General features: G+C 41.0%; 1 protein-coding gene across 4 annotated transcripts in view; it reads right to left on the reverse strand.

Moving 5' to 3' along the window:
* LOC139376877 (forkhead box protein N2-like) overlaps positions 1–12,686 on the reverse strand; it is a 45,088-nt gene extending 32,402 nt beyond the window's left edge. Inside the window, exon 1 of one of the 4 annotated variants that reach the window (XM_071119853.1) lies at positions 12,521–12,686. The gene's annotated coding sequence lies outside the window, so the exon portion shown is untranslated. Of the gene's footprint in view, positions 1–11,693; positions 11,763–12,520 lie in introns of those variants that run through there. The other 3 variants (XM_071119851.1, XM_071119852.1, XM_071119850.1) reach the window with 3 other exon arrangements.
* Positions 12,687–13,767: the final 1,081 nt, after the last annotated feature.

Consider the following 13,767-nt stretch of genomic DNA (forward strand, 5'->3'; position numbering starts at 1 on the left):
GTTTGAGAAGAAAGTAAAAGTGCAATATGTGCCATGTAAGAAAGCTAACGTTCAAGTTCCTTGCTCAGAACATGAGAACAAATGAAAGCTGGTGGTTCCTTTTAACATGAGTCTTCAATATTCCCAGGTAAGACGTTTTAGGTTGTAGTTATTATAGGAATTATAGGACTATTTCTCTCTATACCATTTGTATTTCATATATCTTTGACTATAGGATGTTCTTTATAGGCACTTTAGTATTGGCAGTGTAACAGTATAGTTTCCGTCCCTCTCCTCGCTCCTCCCTGGGCTCGAACCAGGAACACAACGACAACAGCCACCCTCAAAGCAGCGTTACCCATGCAGAGCAAGGGGAACAACCACTAAGTCTCAGAGCGAGTGACGATTGAAACGCTATTAGTGCACACCCCGCTAACTAGATAGCCATTTCACTTCGGTTACATCAGCCTAATCTCTGGAGTTGATAGGCTTGAAGTCAAACAGCAGAGCTGCTGGCAAAACACACTAAAGTGCTGTTTGAATGAATGCTTACGAGCCTGCTGCTACCACTGCTCAGTCAGACTGCTCTATCAAATCATAGACGTAATTCTAACATAACAACACACAGAAATACGAGCCTTAGGTCATTCATATGGTAGAATCCGGAAACTATCATCTCGAAAACAAGACGTTTATTCTTTCAGTGAAATACGGAACCGTTCCATATTTTATCTAAGGGGTGGCATCCATTAGTCTAAATATTCCTTTTACATTGCACAACCTTCAATGTTATGTCATAATTACGTAAAATTCTGGCAAATTAGGCAGCCCAAGCTGTTGCATATACACCAACTCTGCGTGCAATGAACGCAAGAGAAGTGACACAATTTCACCTGGTTAATATTGCCTGCTAACCTGGATTTATTTTAGCCAAATATGCAGGTTTAAAAATATATACGTGTGTATTGATTTTAAGAAAGGCAATGATGTTCATGGTTAGGTACATATTGGAGCAACGATACGCACCGCATCAATTATATGCAATGCAGGACACGCTAGATAAACTAGTAATATCATCAACTGACATTAGTGATTATGATTGATTGATTTTTATAAGATAAGTTTAATGCTAGCTAGCAACTTACCTTGGCTTACTGCATTCGCGTAACAGGCAGTCTCCTCGTGGAGTGCAATGAGAGGCAGGTGGTTTGACTAGTAACTGTAAGGTTGCAAGATTGAATCGCCCGAGCTGACAAGGTGAAAATTGATCGTTCTGTCCCTGAACGAGGCAGTTAACCCACCGTTCCTAGGCCGTCAATGAAAATAAGAATGTATTAACTGACTTGCCTAGTTAAATAAAGATTAAATAAAGGTGTAAAAAATATATATATATATTTAGATGTCGATCGAAATGCCCGATTCAATTAGGGCCGATTTTCAAGTTTTCATAACAATCGGAAATTGGTATTTTTGTATCGGCAAAATCTGTGTCCAAAAATACCGATTTCCGATTGTTATGAAAACTTGAAAATCGGCCCTAATTTAAAAAAATAAATAAAATAAAATAAATAAAAAAAATCGGTCGACATCTAGCCTGCAGTACCCATTGCCAAGGGATGAGCTGTAGGTGTGTACCTACCATCGGATTCCCCGCAAAGCCTACCTTTGGCTACGTACAGACCTTGCAGCTCAGTCGCATGCTGGGAGTTGTGACCCATTTTTTGTTGGTTGTTTTGTGGTATGTGTTTAGGGAAGCATATTTGGGAGGGAATGCCTTCACCTCCAGGTAGGCATTTGTCTCCGTGTGCTGAGAATGTTGGGTTCTTGTCCAGTTCAGGCGTTTAGTTCACCAAACTAGTACGTGTCCCTGGGTATGGAAATGGTTGATCTCCCCCTCCAGACTGGATAAACTATGGGAATATAGGTATTTTTATTTGTTGAGAGAGAATTTCCTTTAGAGTCTAGCAGCAACCAGTGGATCCATCTCCTCTATATCATGTTTCTTGCAGGATGACAATGTCTGCATTTCTGATTTATTTGGTGAAGTCTGGGTTCCTGCTCTTCGGGTCAGAAGCAGAGGACCTCAGACCTGTTGGAAGTGTTTGAAAATCGCATGCACCACCACTGTTCCAACCTTTTGATACAACATGTATAGAGGCTGTCCCAGTCTCAGGGTCTTCGTTTCCACCCGGGGCCAATACCCTCACTCTTGACAGAGGGATAGTGTGGTCTTATAGCACTGTGCCGTGCCAGGGGATTGTCTGTGTGGAAAATTAAATGTCCTATGTTCCCAGTCTTGAAACAGTCCGCAAATAGTGTCTTTGGATTGTCCCAGAGGAGCTTCTGTTTGGTGTCATTTTTATTTCTGAGGGTAACTGTACTATGATAGCCTCTGAACAGGGGTGTAACGAAGACATGGAGCAGGGGGCTTCAGAGCCCTCTGCATTTGGGATTGGTGAGGTTGTGATTCTCTGTTGCCATTGTTGGGTTCAAGGGCTTTCATACTTCAGCGCTAATTGAAGTTGCAGCTGGGTCTGTTCAGTCCTAGCAAGCTTGGTAGCTCTGTAGCCTTAACTTATCAGTGTTTATAAAGTAAAATATCTAGAGATTGTACCTTTTACGTCTTGGCTTTAGAAGCAGCTTCAGACTGAACAATACTCACTCAGGTCCAGGTTGGATGGTATTTTGATGTTTCTGCTGTTTGTTGGTTTACTAGAAAGTTAACTGCAGAGTCCTTGGAAGTAAGAATCCTTCCAAGTAATGTTGCCCAAAATTCAGGCTGTAGGTTTGGAGTTGATTTAAAGTGAAGGTTGTGTTGTAGAGGGTAGTATATTTTATAGGTCCTTGTGAAAAAACTCCAAGTTTATCTAACTAAATATTTTTGCAAAAACGTTCAGGAGCCCATGACCTCTAGTAGATACCATAGACTTCCAGTCATTTAGCGCCCAGGTATCCATGAGTTCATCTGACACTGGGGAAGTAGATCAAGGTCCTCATTGCCAAAACCCGGAAGTATCCCTTTAATGTAATAGGGAATGCTTTGTGTGGCCTTAAAAAAAGCACACATAGTAGGGTTTGTAAGACCCTAGAAGGCCTTCATAACACTAATGAATGTGACACTATAAAGATCCTATAAAATTATTGAAATTCCATGTGACAACCCCCTCCTGTGATTGGTTATCAAATGATTGAAAACAAAAAGAGCATGCAATCTAACAGTATTTACTTTGGAAAAACATTGGAAAGCAGACTAATTAGCATATTACTGTGTGAAACATACATTTATGACAAAAGTATCACCTATAGATAAGGCATGATTAATGTATTAAGTGTTTCACCTACAGTGCCTTCAGAAAGGACTCATACCCATCGACTTATTCCACATTTTGTTGTGTTACAGATTTTTTTTTCTTACCCATCGACACACAATACCACATAATGATGTATTGTATTGTAAATGTATTGAAATTAAATATAATTTACATAAAAATTCACACCCCTGAGTCAATACATGTTAGAATCACCCTTGGCAGCAATTACAGTTGTGAGTCTATCTAGGTAAGTCTAAGAGCTTTGCACACCTGGATTGTACAGTCGTGGTCAAAAGTTGAGAATGACACATATATTAATTTCCAAAGTTTGCTGCTTCAGTGTCTTTAGATATTTTTGTCAGATGTTACTATGGAATACTGAAGTATAATTACAAGCATTTCATAAGTGTCAAAGGCTTTTATTGACAATTACATGAAGTTGATGCAAAGAGTCAATATTTGCAGTGTTGACCCTTCTTTTTCAAGACCTCTGCAATCCGCCCTGGCATGCTGTCAATTAACTTCTGGGCCACTGATGGCAGCCCATTCTTGCATAATCAATGCTTGGCGTTTGTCAGAATTTGTGGGGTTTTGTTTGTCCACCCGCCTCTTGAGGATTGACCACAAGTTCTCAATGGGATTAAGGTCTGGGGAGTTTCCTGGCCATGGACCCAAAATATCAATGTTTTGTTCCCCGAGCCACTTAGTTATCACTTTTGCCTTATGGCAAGGTGCTCCATCATGCTGGAAAAGGCATTGTTCGTCACCAAACTGTTCCTTGATGGTTGGGAGAAGTTGCTCTCGGAGGATGTGTTGGTACCATTCTTTATTCATTGCTGTCTTCTTAGGCAAATTTGTGAGTGAGCCCACTCCCTTGGCTGAGAAGCAACCCCACACATGAATGGTCTCAGGATGCTTTACTGTTGGCATGACACAGGACTGATGGTAGCGCTCACCTTGTCTTCTCCGGACAAGCTTTTTTACGGATGGCCCAAACAATCGGAAAGGGGATCATCAGAGAAAATAACTTTACCCCAGTCCTCAGCAGTCCAATCCATGTACCTTTTGCAGAATATCGGTCTGTGCCTGATGTTTTTCCTGCAGAGAAGTGGCTTCTCTGTTGCCCTTCTTGACACCAGGCCATCCTACAAAAGTCTTCGCCTCACTGTGTGTGCAGATGCACTCACACCTGCCTGCTGCCATTCCTGAGCAAGCTCTCTACTGGTTGTCCCCCGATCCAGCAGCTGAATCAACTTTAGGAGATGGTTCTGGCGCTTGCTGGACTTTCTTGGGCGCCCTGAAGCCTTCTTCACAACAATTGAACCGCTCTCCTTTAAGTTCTTGATTATCCGATAAATGGTTGATTTCGGTGCAATCTTACTGGCAGCAATATCCTTGCCTGTGAAGCCCTTTTTGTGCAAAGCAATGATGACAGCACGTGTTTCCTTGCAGGTGACCATGGTTGACAGAGGAAGAACAATGATTCTAAGCACCACCCTCCTCTTGAAGCTTCCATGTATGTTATTTGAACTCAATCAGCATGACAAAGTGATCTCCGGCCTTGTCCTCGTCAACACTCACACCCGTGTTAACTTCTCTAGGATAGGGGGCAGCATTCGGAATTTGCTATCCTCAGATCCTCAGTGCTATCCTCAGATAATAGCATTGTTTGCTTTCGCCGAAAAGCCTTTTTGAAATCTGACATGTTGGCTGGATTCACGACAAGTGTAGCTTTAATTTGGTATCTTACATGTGTGATTTCATGACAATTTGATTTTTATAGTAATTTATTTGAATTTGGCGCTCAGCATTTTCACTGGCTTTTGGCCAGGTGGGACGCTACTATCCCACATATTCCAGAGAGGTTAACGTGAGCATCACTGACATGATGTCAGCTGGTCCTTTTGTGGCAGGGCTGAAATGCAGTGGAAATGTTTTTGGGGGATTCAGTTAATTTGCATGGCAAATTGCAATTCATCTGATCACTCTTCATAACATTCTGGAGTATATGCATATTAACATCATACAAACTGAGGCAGCAGAATGAAAATTTATATTGGTGTCATTCTCAAAACTTTTGGCCACAACTGTACAATATTCGCACATTATTCTTTTAAAAATTATTCTAGCTCTGTCAAGTTGGTTGTTGATCATTGCTAGGACAGCCATTAGCAAGTCTTGGCACAGATTTTCATGCTGATTTAAGTTCAAACTGTAACTAGGCCACTCAGGAACATTCAACGTCAGTGCCATCAAAAAGTATTCACAACATTTTGTTTTGTTACAGCCTGAATTTAAAATAGATTAAATTTATATTTTTTAGTCACTGAAATACACACAATACCTCAATGTCAAAGTGAAAATATGTTTTACAAATTAATAAAAAATTAAAAGCTGTGGGCCTCCCGGGTGGCGCATCGCAGTGCTGGCTGTGCCACCAGAGACACTGGGTTCGCGCCCAGGCTCTGTCGCAGCCGGCCACAACCGGGAGGTCCGTGGGGCGTCGCACAATTGGCCTAGCATCGTCCGGGTTAGGGAGGGTTTGGCTGGAAGGGATATCCTTGTCTCATTGCGCACTAGCGACTCCTGTGTCGGGCCAGGTGCACAGTGTTTCCTCCGACACATTGGTGCGGCTGACTTCCGGGTTGGATGTGCGCTGTGTTAAGAAGCAGTGCGGCTTGGTTGGGTTGTGTTTCGGAGGATGCATGGCTATCGACCTTCGTCTCTCCCGAGCCCGTACGGGAGGTGTAGCGATGAGACAAGATAGTAACTACTAACAATTGGATACCAAATAAAATGAAAAGCTATAATGTTTTGAGTCAGTATTTAACCCCTTTGTTATAGCAAGCCTTAGCTTAACAAATGTAGCTTAACAAGTCACATAAGTGTTAAACATGATAGTTGAATGACTACCTCTTCTCTGTACCCCACACAAAATTCTGTAAGGTCACTCAGTCGAGCAGTGAATTTCAAACACAGATTCAATCACAAAGACCAGGGAGATTTTCCAATACCTCGCAAAGGGCACCTATTGGTAGATAGTAAAAATAAAATAAAAAGCAGACCTTGAATGTCCTTTTGAGTATGGTGAATCAATATAAAATTTGGATGTGGTATCAATACACCTAGTCACTACAAAGATACAGGTGTCCTGCCTAACTCAGTTGCAGGAGAATAAGGAAACTGCTCAGGGATTTTCCCATGAGGCCAATGGGAATTTTGAAACAGTTAGAATATAATGGCTGTGATAGGAGAAAACTGAGGATGGATGAACATTGTAGTTACGCCACAATACTAACCTAATTGACAGAGTTAAAAGGAGGAAGCCTGTACAGAATACAAATATTCCAAAACATGCATCCTGTTTGCAATAAGGCACTAAAGCAAAACTGCAAAAATATTTGCCTAGGAAATTAACTTAATGTCCTGAATTCAAAGCGCTTTGTTTGTGGCAAATCCAACACGTCACCGAGTACCACTCCTCCTATTTTCAGGTGGCTGCATCATGTTATGGGTAAGCTTGTAATCATTAAGGACTCTGGAGTTTTTCCCCAGTATAAAAAATAAACGTAATGAAGCTAAGCACAGGCACAATCCTAGAGGAAAACCTGGTTTAGTCTGCTTTCCACCAGACACTGGGAGATTAATTCACCTTTCAGAAGGACAATAACCTAAAACACAAAGCCAAATCTACATTTGAAGTTGAAGCAACATTGAAGTGGCTTACTAAGACAGGGAATGTTCTTGAGTGGTCGAGTTACAGTTTTTACCTAAATCTAACTGAAAATCTATGTCAAGACCTGAAAATATTTGTCTAGCAAGAATTAACAACCAATTAGACAGAGCTTGAAGAATTTAGAAAATAATAAAAATGGGCAAATGTTACACAATCCAGGTGTGGAAAGCACTTAAGAGACTTACCCAGAAAGACTCACAGCTGTAATTGCCGCCAAAGGTGCTTCTACAAAGTATTGGGTGTGTAATGTAAGAGATATTTCTTCATTTTATTTTCAATAAATTTGCAAACATTTCTAGAAACATGTTTTCAGTTTGTCATTATGGGGTAGTGTGTGCAGATGGGTGAGGGAAAAAAAACAAATAAATGTTTAATTCAGGTTGTAGCACAAAATGTGGAATAAGTCAAAGGGTATGAACACTTTCTGAAGACACTGCATATTTGGCCTTGTGTTTTGGGTTATTATCCTGCTGAAATGTCAATTTGTCTCCCAAAGTCTGTCGGAAAGCAGACAACCAGGTTTCCTCTAGGACTTTGCCTGTGCTTAGCTCTAATCCACTATTTGATCCTAAAAAAAATGTTTTAAAATGTTTTACTCCCTAGTCCTTGTCAATGACAAGCATACCCATAACATAATGCAGCCACCACCATGCTTGAAAATATGATGAGTTGTACTAATTGATGTGTTGAATTTGGTGCTTTGTATTCAGGACATAAGGTTCATTTCTTTGCCACATTTTCTGCAGTTTTACTTTAGTGCCTTACAGGATGCATGTTCTGGAATATTTTTATTCTGTACAGCTTCCTTCTTTTCACTCTTTCATTTAGATTATTATTGTGGAGTAACTTCACTGAAAAATAATATAAACACAACATGTAGTGTTGGTCCCATGCTTCAGGAGCTAAAAAACAAATCCCTGAAATATTCCATACACACAAGCACATAATCTTATTTTATTTATATAATCCATCTACACAACAACTGTTGCATATGAATACGCTGATTAAACAGTATGATCATTACACAGGTGCACCTTGTGCTGGGGACAATAAAAGGCCACACAACAACGCCACAGATGTCTCAAGTTGAGGGAGCGTGTAATTGGCATGACTGCAGGAATGTCCACAAGAGCTGTTGCCACATAATGTAATGTTTATTTCTCTACCATAAGCTGCTTCCAACATCATTTTAGAGAATTTGGCAGTACTTACAACTGGCCACAAAACTGCAGACCACGTGTAACCATGCCAGCACGGACCTCCACATCCGGCTTCTTCACCTGCTGGATCATCTGTGGGGTGATGAGTATTGCTGCCTGTAAGAAAGCACTTTTATGGGGTAAAACTTAATCTGATTGGACCCCTGTCCAGTCATGTGAAATCCATAGATTAGGGCCTAATTAATTCATTTTAATTGACTGACTTCCTTTTATGAACTGTAACTCAGTAAAATCTTTGAAATTGTTGCTTGTTGCGTTTGTATTTTTGTTCAGTATACAATGTTGATCCATCATCAGTTTTCTCCTATCACAGCCACTAAACTCTGTTTTACACCATTGGCCTCAGGGTGAAATCCCTGAGCAGTTTTCTTCCTCTCTAGCAACTGAGTTAAGAACACCTATATCTTTCTAGTGACTGGATGTATTGACTCACCATCCAAAGCATAATTAATAACATCACTATGCTCAAAGGGATATTCAATGTCTGTTTTTTTTACCCATCTACCAATACATTTACTTTTTTTTAGGCATTGGAAAACCTCCCAGGTCTTTGTGGTTGACCCCGTTTGAAATTCACTGAGGGACTTTATAGATAATTGTATGTGTGGGTTACAGAGATGAGGTAGTGATTCAAAAATCATGTTGAACACTATTATTGCACACAGTTCATGCAACTTATGCGACTTGTTTAAAAAAAAAATTACTCAACATATTTAGGCTTGCCATAACAAAGGGGTTAAATATGTATTGACTGAGCTTTTCGTTAATTAGTAAACATTTCTAAAAACACAATTCCACTTTGACATTTTGGGGTTGTGTGTGTAGGCCAGTGACACAAAATCTCAATCTAATCCAATTTAAATTCAGGCTGTCAAGGGGTGTGAATACTTTCTAAAGGCACTGAATAGACTCCTACATGTTTCAGAAACATGTGTTTCATTCCCTTTGTCTCCAGAGTGAGATGTATAATGTCAGTCAGTCTGGTACACTTTAACATGTCCCAGAGGACAAGGACAGAATATTCACTAAGATTGAACCAGCTGCTCTTTCTATTCCACTTCTTGATTAAATGGCATGGCTCCTTTCACTCTGTGGAATAGGCTGTCTGTGTGTGTGTGTCTCTCAACTAGTGTTGAGCGCAAATAAATAAATAAAAACGGGGAGGAAATGTAGATTCCAGAATCTCATGCCCGCAATCTAAATAACCTTATTATGACCGACACACAGCACAGCACCCCACCCCCTCCACACACACACACACACACACTTGTGACAATCGTTCAGCTCCATGTGCCTGTGCTGCACTGAGCGAAGGGAGATAGCCATTCCATAGGGAGGTTAGCAGCGGGGTTAGCAGCAGCGTTATTAGGGTTATGGGCAGGGCATATTTATAGTCATGAATGCCATGAAAGAGAGCAGGTCTCAGGCTATTTCAGGCAGCTACTTACCCGTCTGACTGCCGCCCTCCTCTGCAAGTATACATACTTGTACACCAAATGACAATGGTATAAAAAAACATATTTACAAAAACACACAGGGTATTAAAAGAGCAAAAAAAACAGCAGATGGTTCCAAGAAAACCAATCATGATGTACACTGTGTTCACACACACACACACACACACTACACAAACACACTATTGGCATGAATTCCTGGCAGTAAACAAATGACAGGTTGATCACTTCTGTTCCTCTCCTTTTATCTCAGGCCTGCTTTGTTTTACTGTTTATCTGAGGTTTATTAGTCAGCAAACTATTTGTCAAAAAAAGGAGCATTGCCCCTCTCCACCCTCATGTCATACACACACACCACATACAAACCGCTGCCTGCATAACAAGACAACTACAGTAGGCAACACTTTTCAATCCAAATAATTAATTTAGGATATTTTTTTATTTTTACCACCAGAAATCCCAAATTTGTAACTTTTGTAAGATAAGAGAAAAGGGGTAACATGGTCACACAGACACACGAGAGGGGAAACTATCATTGTATTTTATCACACCAACTGACATACCTCTTTAGAGAAAAATAATTAATTGGCCGCCAACAGTCACTCACTGTTTGGAGATAGCTAGTAATTTGTATCTGGGACAATCCATTACATAATGAACAGCGTAGCAGCCTAGCTGTAGCAGCCTAGCAGTAGCCTCTGGTACCAATTTCAATGTCCAAAATCACAGGTGCAGTTCTTTAGTTAAATAAGCAATAAACATCCCATAATGGTTAGGGTCATGTCTAAAAATGCTCAGTTGCCCATTATTAGCCTAGTGGTTAAGAGCATTGGCCAAGTAACTGAAAGGTCGCCGGTTTGAATCCCCGAGCCAACTAGGTGACGAATCTGTTGAATGTGCCCTTGAGCAAGGCACTTAACCCAAATTGCTCCTGTAAGTCGCTCTGGATAAGAGCGTCTGCTAAATGACTAAAAATGTCAAAGTAAATTATTTTGTCTAGAAGAGATCTCAGTGACTTTGAAAGAGGGGTCTTAAATGAGCATGGGGTTTAAAGGGTATGTCTCTGTCAGCAGATCTTAACCCAACTTGAAAACTTATGGGAAATTCTGGAGCGGCACCTGAGACAGCGTTTTCATCCACCATCAACACACCAAATTATGGAATTTCTCGTGGAGGAATGGTGTTGCATCCCTCCAATTATGTTCCAGAAACTTGTAGAATCTATGCCAAGGTGAATTGCAGCTATTCTGGCGGCACGTGGTAGCCCAAAGCCCTTTTAAGACACTGTTGGAGTTTCCTTAAGTTCTGGCAGTTACCTGTAGCTACACCAAAGGCAACTTGACACTAAACTCATTGCATGTCCAGTGATGTGCTGACATGCTCCAATATGTGAATAAGCCTTTCTGAGTTGCTGTTGTGACTTCTATAACAGCGAGCTGTGTCGCTGTCCAATAATGCATTATGACAAAGGCCACGCTTCTGCCTCACTAGCGCCATACATGCGCGTGGATGGGTTTGGAACTGTGTGTGGGACATTTTAACTGACAAAATTGCAACACCGCGACAATCTGGGCTTGTGAGTGTTTTTGAGGAATTGACTCAACGTCCATCCAGACATATTGCATTGCGTACAGGCCAACTCATGGGACAGATGAGCTTAAGCGGAAGAACAGAAATGTTAGCAAGCTGCTAGCAAGCTAGATTTTGCTTGCTCAGCTCTTCGATAACCCCTGGAACACTTTCCACTGGCAATGTCACTAAACGAGGAATCAATAACAGTAAAATAACACAATGACTGATATCATTTCCAAGAAATTAATCACAGAGGACACACGGCAAATGGGCTACATAATCACAAACACGTTAACCTCCCCCCTTGCTACTTTCGCCCAATAAAGTTACACACACACACACACACACACACACACACAGATGTATATATATTTTTTTAAACAATACAAATAAATATAGAGTCCTTGTATGGACGGCTCACCGATAAACGTTTGAAATTTGATTCAAGATGACTCATATCAAACTGTTAAAATGGTCCACGCTCCAAATTACACCAAATTGCCACGACCTCGGTGCTCAATATGAAATAAGTTCAAGCAGCTATCGATATGGTGGTGTCTGACAGAAATAGTCGAACTCACTGCCAGACTCGTGACATGGCAATCGAATGTCAACTAAAACGGGCAGCAAGCCAACACCTTACAGAATCTAGAACGATACATTTCCATCGTATGACTGCATGCGCAAACGAGCCATTTATTATCTGACCAATTCAAATTGGTGGAAAAGCGGCGAAGCTATCCAAGCTGGATACAAAATATCCATCGTCGGTACACATTGTTGCAGTTGATATTTAAGTTAAGTGTTTCATGCAAGTTCAAATGAAAACACATTGGACGGTCAAATTACTCGTTGTTGGCTAACTACTTACTACTCGACCGTAAAATAAGTTTGCTACATCTAGCCAACTCGATAGCTAAAGAGCCACATGGAAGACAAGAGACGCCAAAAACAACGTATTAGCACAACTGGAAAAAATTAAACAAAGTCTAAAGAATTGAATAGTTTCGATATAGCATTGTTTCTATTATAGCTTACCATTCCATAACGCAACGCTAGAACTCAGAGAACAAATGGGGGAAGTACAGTACATGTTGTTCGCTATTGAACTGCCATGCTGGCTGCTCGAGCTATCAGTCACTTCTCCCATTTATTTTGCGCTACCTTTCACCGTTCACAAAAACACATTAAAGCATTCCGTAATATCACACCAGTAAATAAATTAAAGACGCCTTTTCAAGTACTTACATTCATGCAAGCGTTGCCTGCAAAGAAGCAGTATGGCAGGAATTGTGTGTTCAGATGTCTGTCTCAGTGTCAGAGATCACATCGGCAGCTGCTTCCTCCATCCACGCAACGCGCAGATCACGCCGCACAGCAACGCTACCGAACCCCTCGCCGTCGCCAAGGCAACAAACCCACTTCAACCAATCATAACCCCTCCCATTCCATATCCCCTGGCAACTGCCGCAGCGCAGAAGCACATGGTTATTCTGTGGCGCTGCCGACGCGGACGCCACTCCATTTTCTTTTTTACTTTTTTTCTTATGAGTTCATTGTGTAGCCTACATAGAATATGGCATATTGTAAACTTAATTAAAATACAGAAAAAAACGCACAGTAAATTTTTTGGGGTGTCTCCAAATAACACAGTTTATTTCAGCGGTTAGAATAAACTACACAGCATGTGGTGATGAAAGTGGGGATTAAAGTAATAGAAGGCACCTGCGTCATTTTGGCGGGGGACTGGAAGGCATCTACGTCATTTTGGCGGGGGACTCCAGCCAGTGAGCGGTCATGATGATGGTACAATGTAGCCTACTTTATCTGGACTAAGCAGTCTCTTCCGCTAGCAGATTCATTTGTAGTATATCTATCCCTAAGCGCTGCAAACGGGTCATCATTAAAGGGACATGTTAAGCTTTGTAATGCCTCAATATGCAGCCAACACTAAAGAGACCCCTGATTTCAGTACATATGTGACTGATAGGCACAGCATTAGTCATGTAGACCTACAGTATAATGGAAAGGGCTGCATTATTTGTATTCTGGAGTCGACCCTATTACTCATTTGGTATGGGCCACTGTGCAACTCTCTTAGTATCAGTGAGTTTACACCAAACTGTAACTCTCACATCAATGTGATACCTGAACCCCTTTAGAGCTCCTCCTTCCGCCCCTCTGTTCTCCTTTATTCATTTTTTATTTCACCTTTATTTAACCAGGTAGGCCAGTTGAGAACAAGTTTTCATTTACAACTGCGACCTGGCCAAGATCAAGCAAAGCAGTGCGACAAAAACAACAACATCTAGTTACACATGGGATAAACAAACGTACAGTCAATAACACAATAGAAAAAGTATATGTACAGGGTGTGCATATGTAGTAAGATTAGGGAGGTAAGGCAATAAATAGGCCATAGAGGCAAAATAATTACAATGTAGCATTAACACTGGACTAATAGATGCGCAGATGATGATGTGCAAGTAGAGATA

This window comes from Oncorhynchus clarkii, chromosome 20, assembly GCF_045791955.1.
Source record: "Oncorhynchus clarkii lewisi isolate Uvic-CL-2024 chromosome 20, UVic_Ocla_1.0, whole genome shotgun sequence".
NCBI lineage: Eukaryota > Metazoa > Chordata > Actinopteri > Salmoniformes > Salmonidae > Oncorhynchus > Oncorhynchus clarkii.